The sequence below is a fragment of the Somniosus microcephalus genome, chromosome 11 (assembly GCF_052327205.1).
Source record: "Somniosus microcephalus isolate GS21.2 chromosome 11, FLI_Smic_1.0, whole genome shotgun sequence".
Taxonomy (NCBI): Eukaryota; Metazoa; Chordata; class Chondrichthyes; order Squaliformes; family Somniosidae; genus Somniosus; species Somniosus microcephalus.
In genome coordinates, this window is record NC_140997.1 from 144,047,801 (window position 1) to 144,062,812 (window position 15,012).

Sequence of the window (15,012 nt, forward strand, 5' to 3'; positions counted from 1 at the left end):
CAGTAGAAGAAGAAATACAGGTCCAAGCCAAACTGTGACAGTAGAAAAAGAAGATACAGGTCTAAACTATACCGTTACAGTAGAACAAGGGGATATAGGTCCAATTTAAACCATGACAGTAGGACAAGGGATACAGGTCCAAACTAATCCGTGATAGTAGGACAAGGGATGTAGGTCCAAACTAAACCATGACAGTATTACAAGGGATATAGGTGCAAACTAAACCATGACAAAAGAACAAGGGATGCAGGTCCAAACTAAACCATGACAGTCGAACAACGGACACAGGCCCAAACTAAACTGTGACAGTAGGACAAGAGGATACGTGTCCAAGCTAAACTGTGACAGTAGAACAAGTAGATACAGATCCAAACTAAACTGTGACAATAGAACAAGGGAATACAGGTTCAAACTAAACTGTGACAGTAGAAAAGGGGATACATGTCCAATCTAAACCATGACAGTAGGACAAGGGATACAGATCCAAACTAAACCGTGAAAGTAGGACAAGGGATACAGGTCCAAATTAACCCTGACAGTAGAGCAAGAGGATAAAGGTCCAATCTAAAGTGTGACAGTAGAAAAAGCGGATAAAGGTCCAAAGTAAACTGTTACTGTAGAACAAGGGGATACAGGACCATACTAAACTGTGACAGTAGAACAAGCGGATACAGGTACAAACTAATCCGAGATAGTAGGACAAGTGATATAGGTTCAAACTAAACCATGACAGTATAACAAGAGGATACAGGTCCAAACTATACTGTGACAGTAGAAAAAACGGATATAGGTCCAAAATAATTCGTTACAGTAGAACAAGGGGATACAGGTCCAATTTAAACCATGACAGTAGGACAAGGAAATACAGGTTCAAACTAAACTGTGGTAGTGCAACAAGTGGATACAGGTCCAAACTAAACTGTGACAGTAGAACAAGGGATATGGGTCCAATCTAAACCGTGAGAGTAGAACAAGGAGATACTGGTCCAAACTAAACAGTGGAGCAAGGATATACAGGTCCAAACTAAACTGTGACAGTAGAACAAGGGATACAGGCACAAACTAAACTGTGACAGTAGAACAAGGGATGCAGGCCCAAACTGAACTGTGACAGTAGAAGAAGGAATACAGGTCCAAGCCAAACTGTGACAGTAGAAAAAGAAGATACAGGTCCAAACTATACCATTACAGTAGAACAAGGGGATATAGGTCCAATTTAAACCATGACAGTAGGACAAGGGATACAGGTCCAAACTAATCCGTGATAGTAGGACAAGGGATGTAGGTCCAAACTAAACCGTGACAGTATTACAAGGGATATAGGTGCAAACTAAACCATGACAAAAGAACAAGGGATACAGGTCCAAACTAAACCATGACAGTTGAACAACGGATACAGGCCCAAACTAAACTGTGACAGTAGGGCAAGAGGATACGTGTCCAAGCTAAACTGTGACAGTACAACAAGGAGTTACGGGTCCAAACTAAACTGTGACAGTGGAAGAAGGAATATAGGTCCAACCTAAACAGTGACAGTAGAACAAGGAGATACTGGTCCAAACTAAACCATGACAGTATAACATGAGGATACAGGTCCAAACTATACTGTGACAGTAGAAAAAGCGGATATAGGTCCAAAATAAACCGTTACAGTAGAACAATGGGATACAGGTCCAATTTAAACCATGACAGTAGTACAAGGAAATACAGGATCAAATAAATTGTGATAGTGAAACAGGCGGATACAGGTCCAAACTAAACTGTGACAGTAGAACAAGGGATACGGGTCCATACTAAACCATGACAGTAGAACAAGTGGATACCCGTCCAAACTAAACTGTGACAGTAGAACAAGGGATACGGGTCCGAACTAATCAGTGACAGTAGAACAAGGGATACAGGTCCAAACTGAACTGTGACAGTAGAACAAGGGATACAGGTTCAAACTAAACTGTGACAATAGAACAAGGGAATACAGGTTCAAACTAAACTGTGACAGTAGAAAAGGGGATACATGTCCAATCTAAACCATGACAGTAGGACAAGGGATACAGATCCAAACTAAACCGTGAAAGTAGGACAAGGGATACAGGTCCAAACTAAACCCTGACAGTAGAGCAAGAGGATAAAGGTCCAATCTAAAGTGTGACAGTAGAAAAAGCGGATAAAGGTCCAAAGTAAACTGTTACTGTAGAACAAGGGGATACAGGTCCATACTAAACTGTGACAGTAGAACAAGCGGATACAGGTACAAACTAATCCGTGATAGTAGGACAAGTGATATAGGTTCAAACTAAACCATGACAGTATAACAAGAGGATACAGGTCCAAACTATACTGTGACAGTAGAAAAAACGGATATAGGTCCAAAATAATCCGTTACAGTAGAACAAGGGGATACAGGTCCAATTTAAACCATGACAGTAGGACAAGGAAATACAGGTTCAAACTAAACTGTGGTAGTGCAACAAGTGGATACAGGTCCAAACTAAACTGTGACAGTAGAACAAGGGATACGGGTCCAATCTAAACCGTGAGAGTAGAACAAGGAGATACTGGTCCAAACTAAACAGTGGAGCAAGGATATACAGTTGCAAACTAAACTGTGACAGTAGAACAAGGGATACAGGCACAAACTAAACTGTGACAGTAGAACAAGGGATACAGGCCCAAACTGAACTGTGACAGTAGAAGAAGGAATACAGGTCCAAGCCAAACTGTGACAGTAGAAAAAGAAGATACAGGTCCAAACTATACCGTTAGAGTAGAACAAGGGGATATAGGTCCAATTTAAACCATGACAGTAGGACAAGGGATACAGGTCCAAACTAATCCGTGATAGTAGGACAAGGGATGTAGGTCCAAACTAAACCGTGACAGTATTACAAGGGATATAGGTGCAAACTAAACCATGACAAAAGAACAAGGGATACAGGTCCAAACTAAACCATGACAGTTGAACAACGGATACAGGCCCAAACTAAACTGTGACAGTAGGACAAGAGGATACGTGTCCAAGCTAAACTGTGACAGTACAACAAGGAGTTACGGGTCCAAACTAAACTGTGACAGTAGAAGAAGGAATACAGGTCCAACCTAAACAGTGACAGTAGAACAAGGAGATACTGGTCCAAACTAAACCATGACAGTATAACATGAGGATACAGGTCCAAACTATACTGTGACAGTAGAAAAAGCGGATATAGGTCCAAAATAAACCGTTACAGTAGAACAATGGGATACAGGTCCAATTTAAACCATGACAGTAGTACAAGGAAATACAGGATCAAATAAATTGTGATAGTGAAACAGGCGGATACAGGTCCAAACTAAACTGTGACAGTAGAACAAGGGATACGGGTCCATACAAAACCATGACAGCAGAACAAGTGGATACCCGTCCAAACTAAACTGTGACAGTAGAACAAGGGATACGGGTCCGAACTAATCAGTGACAGTAGAACAAGGGATACAGGTCCAAACTAAACAGTGACAGTGGAACAAGGATATACAGGTCCAAACTAAACTGGGACAGGAGAACATGGGGATACAGATCCAAACTAAACCATGACAGTAGAACAAGGTGATAAAATTCCAAACTAAACTGTGACAGTAGAACAAGAGGATACAGGTCCAAACTAAACTGTGACTGTACAACAAAAGGATACAGGTCCAAACTAAACTGGACAGTAGAACAGGAAGATACAGGTCCAAACTAAACCATGACAGTAGCACAAGGGATACAGGCCCAAACTAAACTGTGACAGTAGAACAAGGGATACAGGTCCAAACTAAACTGTGACAGTAGAACAAGGAGATACAGGTCCAAACTAAACCGTGACAATAGAACAAGGGATACAGGTCCAAACTAAACCGTGACAGTAGAACAAGGGGATATTGGTCCAAACTAAACTGTGACAGTAGAAGAAGCAGATACAGGCCCAAACTAAACCATGACAGTAGAACAAGGGACACAGGTCCAAACTAAACCGTGACAGTAGAACAAGGGATATAGTTCCAAACTGAACCATGATAGCAGAACAAGGGATACAGGTGCAATCTAAACCATGACAGAAGGACAAGGGATACAGGTCCAATTTAAACCATGACAGTAGGACAAGGAGATACAGGTTTTAGCTAAACTGTGATAGTGCAACAAGCGGATACAGGTCCAAACTAAACTGTGACAGTAGAAAAAGGAGATATAGGTCGAAACTAAACTGTGATGGCAGAACAAAGGGATACAGGTCCAAAATAAACAATGACAGTAGAACAAGGGATACAGGTCCAAACTAAACTGTGACAGTAGAACAATGGGATACAGGACCAAACTAAACTGTGACAGTAAAACAGGCAGATCCGGATTCAAACTAAACTGTGACAGTAGAACAAGGTATACATGCCCAAATTAAACATTGACAGTTGAACAAGTGATACAGGTCCAAACTATACTGTGACAGTAGAACAAGGGGATACAGGCCCGAACTAAACTGTGATGGTAGATCAAGGAATATAGGTCTAAACAAAACCGTGACAGAAGAACAGGGGATTCAGGTTCAAACTAAACCATGACAGTATCACAAGGGGATATTGGTCCAAAGTAAACTGTGACCGTAGAACAAGTAGATACAGGTCCAAACTGAACTGTGACATTAGAACAAGGGATACAGGTTCAAACTAAACTGTGACAGTAGAACAATGGATACAGTTCCAATCTAAACTATGACAATAGAAGAAGGGATACAGGTCCGAAATAAACCATGACAGTAGAACAAGGGTACAGGTCCAAACTAAAATGTGACAGTAGAAAAAGGATAACGGGTCCAACTAAACTGTGACAGTAGAAAAGGGGATACATGTCCAATCTAAACCATGACAGTAGGACAAGGGATACAGATCCAAACTAAACCGTGAAAGTAGGACAAGGGATACAGGTCCAAACTAAACCCTGACAGTAGAGCAAGAGGATAAAGGTCCAAAATAAAGTGTGACAGTAGAAAAAGCGGATAAAGGTCCAAAGTAAACTGTTACCATAGAACAAGGGGATACAGGTCCATGCTAAACTGTGACAGTAGAACAAGCGGATACAGGTACAAAATAATCCGTGATAGTAGGACAAGGGATATAGGTTCAAACTAAACCATGACAGTAAAGCAAGAGGATACAGGTCCAAACTATACTGTGACAGTAGAAAAAACGGATATAGGTCCAAAATAATCCGTTACAGTAGAACAAGGGGATACAGGTCCAATTTAAACCGTGACATTAGGACAAGGAAATACAGGTTCAAACTAAACTGTGATAGTGCAACAAGTGGATACAGGTCCAAACTAAACTGTGACAGTAGAACAAGGGATACGGGTCCAATCTTAACCGTGAGAGTAGAACAAGGAGATACTGGTTCAAACTAAACAGTGACAGTGGAGCAAGGATATACAGTTCCAAACTCAACTGTGACAGTAGAACAAGGGATACAGGCCCAAACTAAACTGTGACAGTAGAACAAGGGATACAGGCCCAAACTAAACTGTGACAGTAGAAGAAGGAATACAGGTCCAAGCCAAACTGTGACAGTAGAAAAAGAAGATACAGGTCCAAACTATACCGTTACAGTAGAACAAGGGGATATAGGTCCAATTTAAACCATGACAGTAGGACAAGGGATACAGGTCCAAACTAATCCGTGATAGTAGGACAAGGGATGTAGATCCAAACTAAACCATGACAGTATTACAAGGGATATAGGTGCAAACTAAACCATGACAAAAGAACAAGGGATGCAGGTCCAAACTAAACCATGACAGTCGAACAACGGATACAGGCCCAAACTAAACTGTGACAGTAGGACAAGAGGATACGTGTCCAAGCTAAACTGTGACAGTAGAACAAGTAGATACAGATCCAAACTGAACTGTGACAGTAGAACAAGGGATACAGGTTCAAACTAAACTGTGACAATAGAACAAGGGAATACAGGTTCAAACTAAACTGTGACAGTAGAAAAGGGGATACATGTCCAATCTAAACCATGACAGTAGGACAAGGGATACAGATCCAAACTAAACCGTGAAAGTAGGACAAGGGATACAGGTCCAAACTAAACCCTGACAGTAGAGCAAGAGGATAAAGGTCCAATCTAAAGTGTGACAGTAGAAAAAGCGGATAAAGGTCCAAAGTAAACTGTTACTGTAGAACAAGGGGATACAGGTCCATACTAAACTGTGACAGTAGAACAAGCGGATACAGGTACAAACTAATCCGTGATAGTAGGACAAGTGATATAGGTTCAAACTAAACCATGACAGTATAACAAGAGGATACAGGTCCAAACTATACTGTGACAGTAGAAAAAACGGATATAGGTCCAAAATAATCCGTTACAGTAGAACAAGGGGATACAGGTCCAATTTAAACCATGACAGTAGGACAAGGAAATACAGGTTCAAACTAAACTGTGGTAGTGCAACAAGTGGATACAGGTCCAAACTAAACTGTGACAGTAGAACAAGGGATACGGGTCCAATCTAAACCGTGAGAGTAGAACAAGGAGATACTGGTCCAAACTAAACAGTGGAGCAAGGATATACAGGTCCAAACTAAACTGTGACAGTAGAACAAGGGATACAGGCACAAACTAAACTGTGACAGTAGAACAAGGGATACAGGCCCAAACTGAACTGTGACAGTAGAAGAAGGAATACAGGTCCAAGCCAAACTGTGACAGTAGAAAAAGAAGATACAGGTCCAAACTATACCGTTACAGTAGAACAAGGGGATATAGGTCCAATTTAAACCATGACAGTAGGACAAGGGATACAGGTCCAAACTAATCCGTGATAGTAGGACAAGGGATGTAGGTCCAAACTAAACTGTGACAGTATTACAAGGGATATAGGTGCAAACTAAACCATGACAAAAGAACAAGGGATACAGGTCCAAACTAAACCATGACAGTTGAACAACGGATACAGGCCCAAACTAAACTGTGACAGTAGGACAAGAGGATACGTGTCCAAGCTAAACTGTGACAGTACAACAAGGAGTTACGGGTCCAAACTAAACTGTGACAGTAGAAGAAGGAATACAGGTCCAACCTAAACAGTGGCAGTAGAACAAGGAGATACTGGTCCAAACTAAACCATGACAGTATAACATGAGGATACAGGTCCAAACTATACTGTGACAGTAGAAAAAGCGGATATAGGTCCAAAATAAACCGTTACAGTAGAACAATGGGATACAGGTCCAATTTAAACCATGACAGTAGTACAAGGAAATACAGGATCAAATAAATTGTGATAGTGAAACAGGCGGATACAGGTCCAAACTAAACTGTGACAGTAGAACAAGGGATACGGGTCCATACTAAACCATGACAGTAGAACAAGTGGATACCCGTCCAAACTAAACTGTGACAGTAGAACAAGGGATACGGGTCCGAACTAATCAGTGACAGTAGAACAAGGGATACAGGTCCAAACTAAACCGTGACAGTAGAACAAGGAGATACTGGTCCAAACTAAACAGTGACAGTGGAACAAGGATATACAGGTCCAAACTAAACTGGGACAGGAGAACATGGGGATACAGATCCAAACTGAACCATGACAGTAGAACAAGGTGATAAAATTGCAAACTAAACTGTGACTGTACAACAAAAGGATACAGGTCCAAACTAAACTGGACAGTAGAACAGGAAGATACAGGTCCAAACTAAACCATGACATTAGCACAAGGGATACAGGCCCAAACTAAACTGTGACAGTAGAACAAGGGATACAGGTCCAAACTAAACTGTGACAGTAGAACAAGGAGATACAGGTCCAAACTAAACCGTGACAATAGAACAAGGGGATATTGGTCCAAACTAAACCGTGACAGTGGAACAAGGGGATATTCGTCCAAACTAAACTGTGACAGTAGAAGAAGCAGATACAGGCCCAAACTAAACCATGACAGTAGAACAAGGGATACAGGTCCAAACTAAGCCGTGACAGTAGAACAAGGGATATAGTTCCAAACTGAACCATGATAGCAGAACAAGGGATACAGGTGCAATCTAAACCATGACAGAAGGACAAGGGATACAGGTCCAATTTAAACCATGACAGTAGGACAAGGAGATACAGGTTTAAGCTAAACTGTGATAGTGCAACAAGCGGATACAGGTCCAAACTAAACTGTGACAGTAGAAAAAGGAGATACAGGTCGAAACTAAACTGTGATGGCAGAACAAAGGGATACAGGTCCAAAATAAACAATGACAGTAGAACAAGGGATACAGGACCATACTAAACTGTGACAGTAAAACAGGCAGATCCGGATTCAAACTAAACTGTGACAGTAGAACAAGGTATACACGCCCAAATTAAACATTGACAGTTGTACAAGAGATACAGGTCCAAACTATACTGTGACAGTAGAACAAGGGGATACAGGCCCGAACTAAACTGTGATGGTAGATCAAGGAATATAGGTCTAAACAAAACCGTGACAGAAGAACAGGGGATTCAGGTCCAAACTAAACCATGACAGTATCACAAGGGGATATTGGTCCAAAGTAAACTGTGACCGTAGAACAAGTAGATACAGGTCCAAACTGAACTGTGACATTAGAACAAGGGATACAGGTTCAAACTAAACTGTGACAGTAGAACAATGGATACAGTTCCAATCTAAACTATGACAATAGAAGAAGGGATACAGGTCCGAAATAAACCATGACAGTAGAACAAGGGTACAGGTCCAAACTAAAATGTGACAGTAGAAAAAGGATAACGGGTCCAACTAAACTGTGACAGTAGAAAAGGGGATACATGTCCAATCTAAACCATGACAGTAGGACAAGGGATACAGATCCAAACTAAACCGTGAAAGTAGGACAAGGGATACAGGTCCAAACTAAACCCTGACAGTAGAGCAAGAGGATAAAGGTCCAAACTAAACTGTGACAGTAGAACAAGCGGATAAAGGTCCAAAGTAAACTGTTACCGTAGAACAAGGGGATACAGGTCAAACATAAACCATGATAGTACGAAAAGGAGATACAGGTTCAAACTAAATTGTGACAGTAGAACAAGAGATGCGTGTTCAAACTCATCCTTGACAGTAGAACATGGGATACAGGTACAAACTAAACTTTCACAGTAGAACATGGGATATTTCAAAACTCAACAGTGAGAGTAGAACAAGGAGATACAGGTCGAAATTAAGATGTGACGGCAGAACAAGGAGATACAGGTACAAAATAAACTGTGACAGTAGAACAAGGAGATACAGGTCCAAACTAAAATGTGACAGTAGAAAAAGGCAGGTCCAGGTCATATCTAAACTGTGACAGTAGAACAAGGGATACAGGTCCAAATTAAACCATGACAATAGAACAAGGGTTAAAGGCCCAAATTAAACATTGACAGTAGAGCAAGAGATGCAGGTCCAAACTAAATTGTGGCAGTAGAACAAGGGGGTACAGGTCCATACTAAACTGTGACAGTAGCACAAGGGATACAGTTGCAATCTAAACTATGACAATAGAAGAAGGGATACAGGTCCAAAGTAAACTGTGACAGTAGAAAAAGGGATACAGGTCCAAACTAAACTGTGACAGTAGGACAAGAGGATAAAGGTCCAAAATAAACCGTTACAGTAGAACAAGAGTATACAGGTCAAAATTAAACCATGACAGTAGGACAAGGAGATACAGGTTCAAACTAAACTGTGACAGTAGAGAAAGCGGATACAGGTCCAAACTACACTGTGACAGTAGAACAAGGGATACATGTTCAAACTAATCTGTGACAGTAGAACAAGGATATACAGGTCCAAACTAAACTGTGACAGCAGGACAAGGGATACAGGTCTAAACTAAACCGTGAATGTAGGACAAGGGATATAGGTCCAAACTAAACCATGACAGTGGAACAAGAGGATAAAGTTCCAAACTAAACTGTAACCGTAGAGCAAGCAGATAAAGGTCCAAAGTAAACCGTTACAGTAGAACAAGGGGATACAGCTCAAAATTAAACCATGATGATAGGACAAGGAGATAAAGGTTTAAACTAAACGATGACAGTAGAACAAGCGGATACAGTGTAGGATTCGCAAAATTGGACTTTGTATTAATAAGGGTCAAATGGCAGAGGAGGCCATGATTTTAAAGACTGTTTTAAAAGAAGCCCAGAAATACAGGCATACAAAATGGCCACCATACCATGTGACCGGCTTATTGGGACATTTTAAAATGGTTCCTGCGAATCCTCAGACAGCTTTGTGGATTCAACCCACATTAAGTTCTGGAAGCCGTTTCTGAGAGAACGAAACCAGACCCACGCATATACATATGGATTAGATGCAGATCCAGTCAAGATCGGCCTGGAAGACAGAGGCCATCTAAATGCTGATCCAGACAAAAGGGGACAATTTCATATTCATGAGAACGGCACCAGGGACTAGATAACGAGATCAGCAGGACATTAAAAACAATGAAGGTCATTCCAGACCAGAGATGGGCCTTTACCGGCCATCGAAAACATTAAAAAGTATAATAACTACCCCGCTGTGCTCCCAGCCCGCCAAAAGTAAAACAAAGACTAACCTGATTTTGGGCGGGAAGTGGAGACTCCTGATGAAAGGTATAACTGGAGGAGTTGGAGTTGTACAGACACTGAAGGAGACACCGGAGTTGTAGTTGCGGAGACAGTTGGAGACAGCTACACTCAGAGACACATGACTGAGTGGTAGTGGGTGAAGAGGAGTCGCTTCGGGAGAAGATCAGCAAACTCCTCTCCACCATCGGAGGAGGAAGAAGAATTAAGCCAACTTCAAGAAGGCCGTTCGAAGCCGGTGTCCCACCCCGGGGAAAAACATCGGGAGATCATCGACCATCCCCGGGCCGTTGCTGAAATGAGAGGCCATCGACCCAACTCAGGAGAAGAGACAAAAACGAACTGAAGAAACAATGGGGGCCAGCCCAAGGCTCCTCTGACTGGGGTCGAGCCAATGATCCTCGACCCCGCCGACATCCAGGTCAGCCGGTGTCCAGCCGCCCCGACCCCCACCTCAGGAGAGAGGTGTGGCGCAGTTCGCTGGGGCTCCATGATCCACATGGAGACGGAGCGCCTGAAGGGATCAAACGCAGACCGGTTCAAAACCTTGCACTTCCTAGTGGGATTGGTGAGCATGTTTCTGGCCCTTCACAATCAGATCTAGATAGGTTTAATAAGGGGGTGGATTTAAGGGTATAATTAACATGAGTTGTTGTCCCTCGATATTCCGTGTGTTTCCTTATTTCATGATGATCTTTGTAGAGTATAAGATGCCTGTATTTGCCTTAGTTAGTACTGTGTCGTTATGATTTGTTTGTGTTTTTCCCTCCCATGTACTCTCTTATCTGCTTGCATTTGATTTTATATTTTTCCTTATGCAATAAAGTTTCATTTTGTTTAATCAAACTTGGTCTGCAAGAGTTTTCTCTACATTGTAGTTCCTGCCCCAAAGTCCAGAGTACAGAATCTAAGAGGCGAGTGGGTCGAACCACTCAAGGTTTTACTGTGCAAGAGAGAGAGGCGTCTAGAGAGAGAAACCTCAGAGACATCTCTCGAGGAAAACCCCTTGCAACAGGTCCAAACTAAACTGTGACAGAAGAACAAGGGATATGGGTCCAAACTAATCAGTGACAGTAGAAAAAGGGATACAGGTCTAAACTGAAGTGTAACAGTAGAACAAGGGTTTACAGGTCCAAACAAAACAGTGACAGTAGAACAAGGATATACGGGTCCAATCTAATCCATGACAATATAACAAGGGATTTTTGGCCATACTAAACTGTGACAGTAGAAAAAGAAGATGCAGGTTCAAACTAAAGTGTGACAGTAGAACAAGGGATATAGGTGCAAACTAAACCATGACAAAAGAACATAGGGTACAGGTCCAAACTAATCAATGACAGTAGAACAAGGGATACAGGCCCAAAGTAAACTTTGACAGTAGGACAAGGGGATACATGTCCAAACTAAACTGTGACAGTAGAACAAGGAGATACAGGTTGAAATTAAACTGTGATGGCAGAACAAGAGATAGAGGTCCAAACTAAACTGTGACAAAAGAACAAGGGGATACAGGTTCAAACTAAACTGTGACAGGAGAACAAGGGATATAGTTCCTATCTAAACTATGACAATTGAAGAAGTGATACAGGTCCAAACTAATCTGTGACAGTAGAACAAGGGATACAGGTCCAACCTAAACTGTGACAGTAGAACAAGGGATACGGGTCCAATCTGAACCATGACAGCAGGACAACGGATACAGCTCCAAACTAAACTGTGAAAGTAGGACAATGGATATAGGTCCAAACTAAACCATGACAGTAGAACAAGAGGATACAGATCCAAACTAAACTGTGACAGTAGAACAAGCGGATAAAGGTCCAAAGTAAACCGTTACAGTAGAACAAGGGGATACAGGTCAAAATTAAACCATGACAGTAGGACAAGGAGATACAGGTTCAAACTAAACTGTGACAGTAGAACAAGCAGATACAGTTCGAAAACAAACTGTGACAGTAGAACAAGGGATATGTGTTCCAACTAATCCGTGACAGTAGAACAAGGGATACAGATCCAAACGAAACTGTCACAGTAGAACAAGGGATATGGGTCCAAACAAAACCGTGACAGTAGAACAAGGATATACTGGTGCAAACTAAACTGTGACAGTAGAAGTAGGAATACGGGTTCAATCTAAACTGTGACAGTAGAACAAGGCTGATCCAGGTCAAATCTAAATAGTGACAGTAGAACAGGCAGACCCAGATCCAAACTAAACTGTGACAGTAGAACAAGGGATACAGGTCCAAATTAAACCATGATAATAGAACAAGGGATACAGGTGCAAACTAAACTGTGACAGTAGAACAATCGATACGGATCCACACTAATCCGTGACTGTAAAAAAAGGGGTTACAGCTCCAAACTAAACCATGACAGTAGCACAAGGATATACATGTCCAATCTAAACTGTGACAATAGAACAAGGAATATAGGTCCAAACAAAACCGTGACAGTAGAACAGGGGATACAGGTCCAAACTAAAATGTGACTATAGAACAAGGTGATACAGGTTCAAACTAAACTGTGACAGTAGAACAAGGGATACAGTTCCAATCTAAACTATGACAATAGAAGAAGGGATACAGGACCGAATAAACCATGACAGTAGAACAAGGGATATAGGTCCAAACTAAACTGTGAAAGTAGAACAAGGGGATACAGGTCCAATCTAAACCATGACAGTAGAACAAGGGGATACAGGTCCAAACTAAACCGTGAAAGTAGGACAAGGGATATAGGTCCAAACTAAACCATGACAGTAGAACAAGAGGATACAGATCCAAACTAAACTGTGACAGTAGAACAAGCGGATAAAGGTCCAAAGTAAACCGTTACAGTAGAACAAGGGGATACAGGTCAAAATTAAACCATGATGATAGGACAAGGAGATAAAGGTTTAAACTAAACTATGACAGTAGAACAAATGGATACAGGTCCAAACTAAACTGTGACAGTAGAACAAGGGATACAGGTCCAAACAAAACAGTGACAGTAGAACAAGGGTTTACAGGTCCAATCTAATCCATGGCAATATAACAAGGGATTTTTGGCCATACTAAACTGTGACAGTAGAAAAAGAAGATGCAGGTCCAAACTAAAGTGTGACAGTAGAACAAGGGATATAGTTGCAAACTAAACCATGACAAAAGAACATAGGGTACAGGTCCAAACTAATCCATGACAGTAGAACAAGGGATACAGGCTCAAAGTAAACTTTGACAGTAGGACAAGGGGATACATGTCCAAACTAAACTGTGACAGGAGAACAAGGGATAAAGGTCCAAACTAATTTGTGACAGTAGCACAAGGGATACAGGTCCAAACTAAACCATGATGGTAGAACAAGGGATACGGGCCCACACTAATCCGTGACTGTAGAACAAGTGGTTACAGCTCCAAATTAAACCATGACAGTAGCACAAGGGATACAGATCCGAACAAAACTGTGACGGTAGAACAAGGAATATAGGTCGAACCTAAACCATGACAGTAGAACAGGGGATTCAGGTCCAAACTAAACTGTGACAGTAGAAGAAGGGGATATAGGTCCAAACTAAACTGTGACAATAGAGCAAGGGGATACAGGTTCAAACTAAACTGTGACAGTAGAACAAGGGATACAGTTCCTATCTAAACTATGACAATTGAAGAAGTGATACAGGTCTGAACTTAAGCGTGACAGTAGAACAAGGGGATACATGTCCAAACTAAACTGTGACAGGAGAACAAGGGATAAAGGTCCAAACTAATCTGTGACAGTAGCACAAGGGATACAGTTCCAAACTAAACCATGATGGTAGAACAAGGGATACGGGCCCACACTAATCTGTGACTGTAGAACAAGTGGTTACAGCTCCAAATTAAACCATGACAGTAGCACAAGGGATACAGGTCCGAACAAAACTGTGACGGTAGAACAAGGAATATAGGTCGAAACTAAACCGTGACAGTAGAACAGGGGATACAGGTCCAAACTAAACTGTGACAGTAGAACAAGGGGATACACGTCCAAACTAAACTGTGACAATGGAGCAAGGGGATACAGGTTCAAACTAAACTGTGACAGTAGAACAAGGGATACAGTTCCTATCTAAACTATGACAATTGAAGAAGTGATACAGGTCCGAACTTAACCGTGACAGTAGAACAAGGGATACAGATCGAAACTAAACTTTGACAGTAGAACAAGGGGATACAGGTCCAATCTAAACAATGACAGCAGGACAACGGATACAGGTCCAAACTAAACTGTGAAAGTAGGACAATGGATATAGGTCCAAACTAAACCGTGACCATAGAACAAGAGGATACAGATCCAAACTAAACTGTGACAGTAGAACAAGGGATATGTGTTCCAACTAATCCGTGACAGTAGAACAAGGGATACAGATCCAAACTAAAC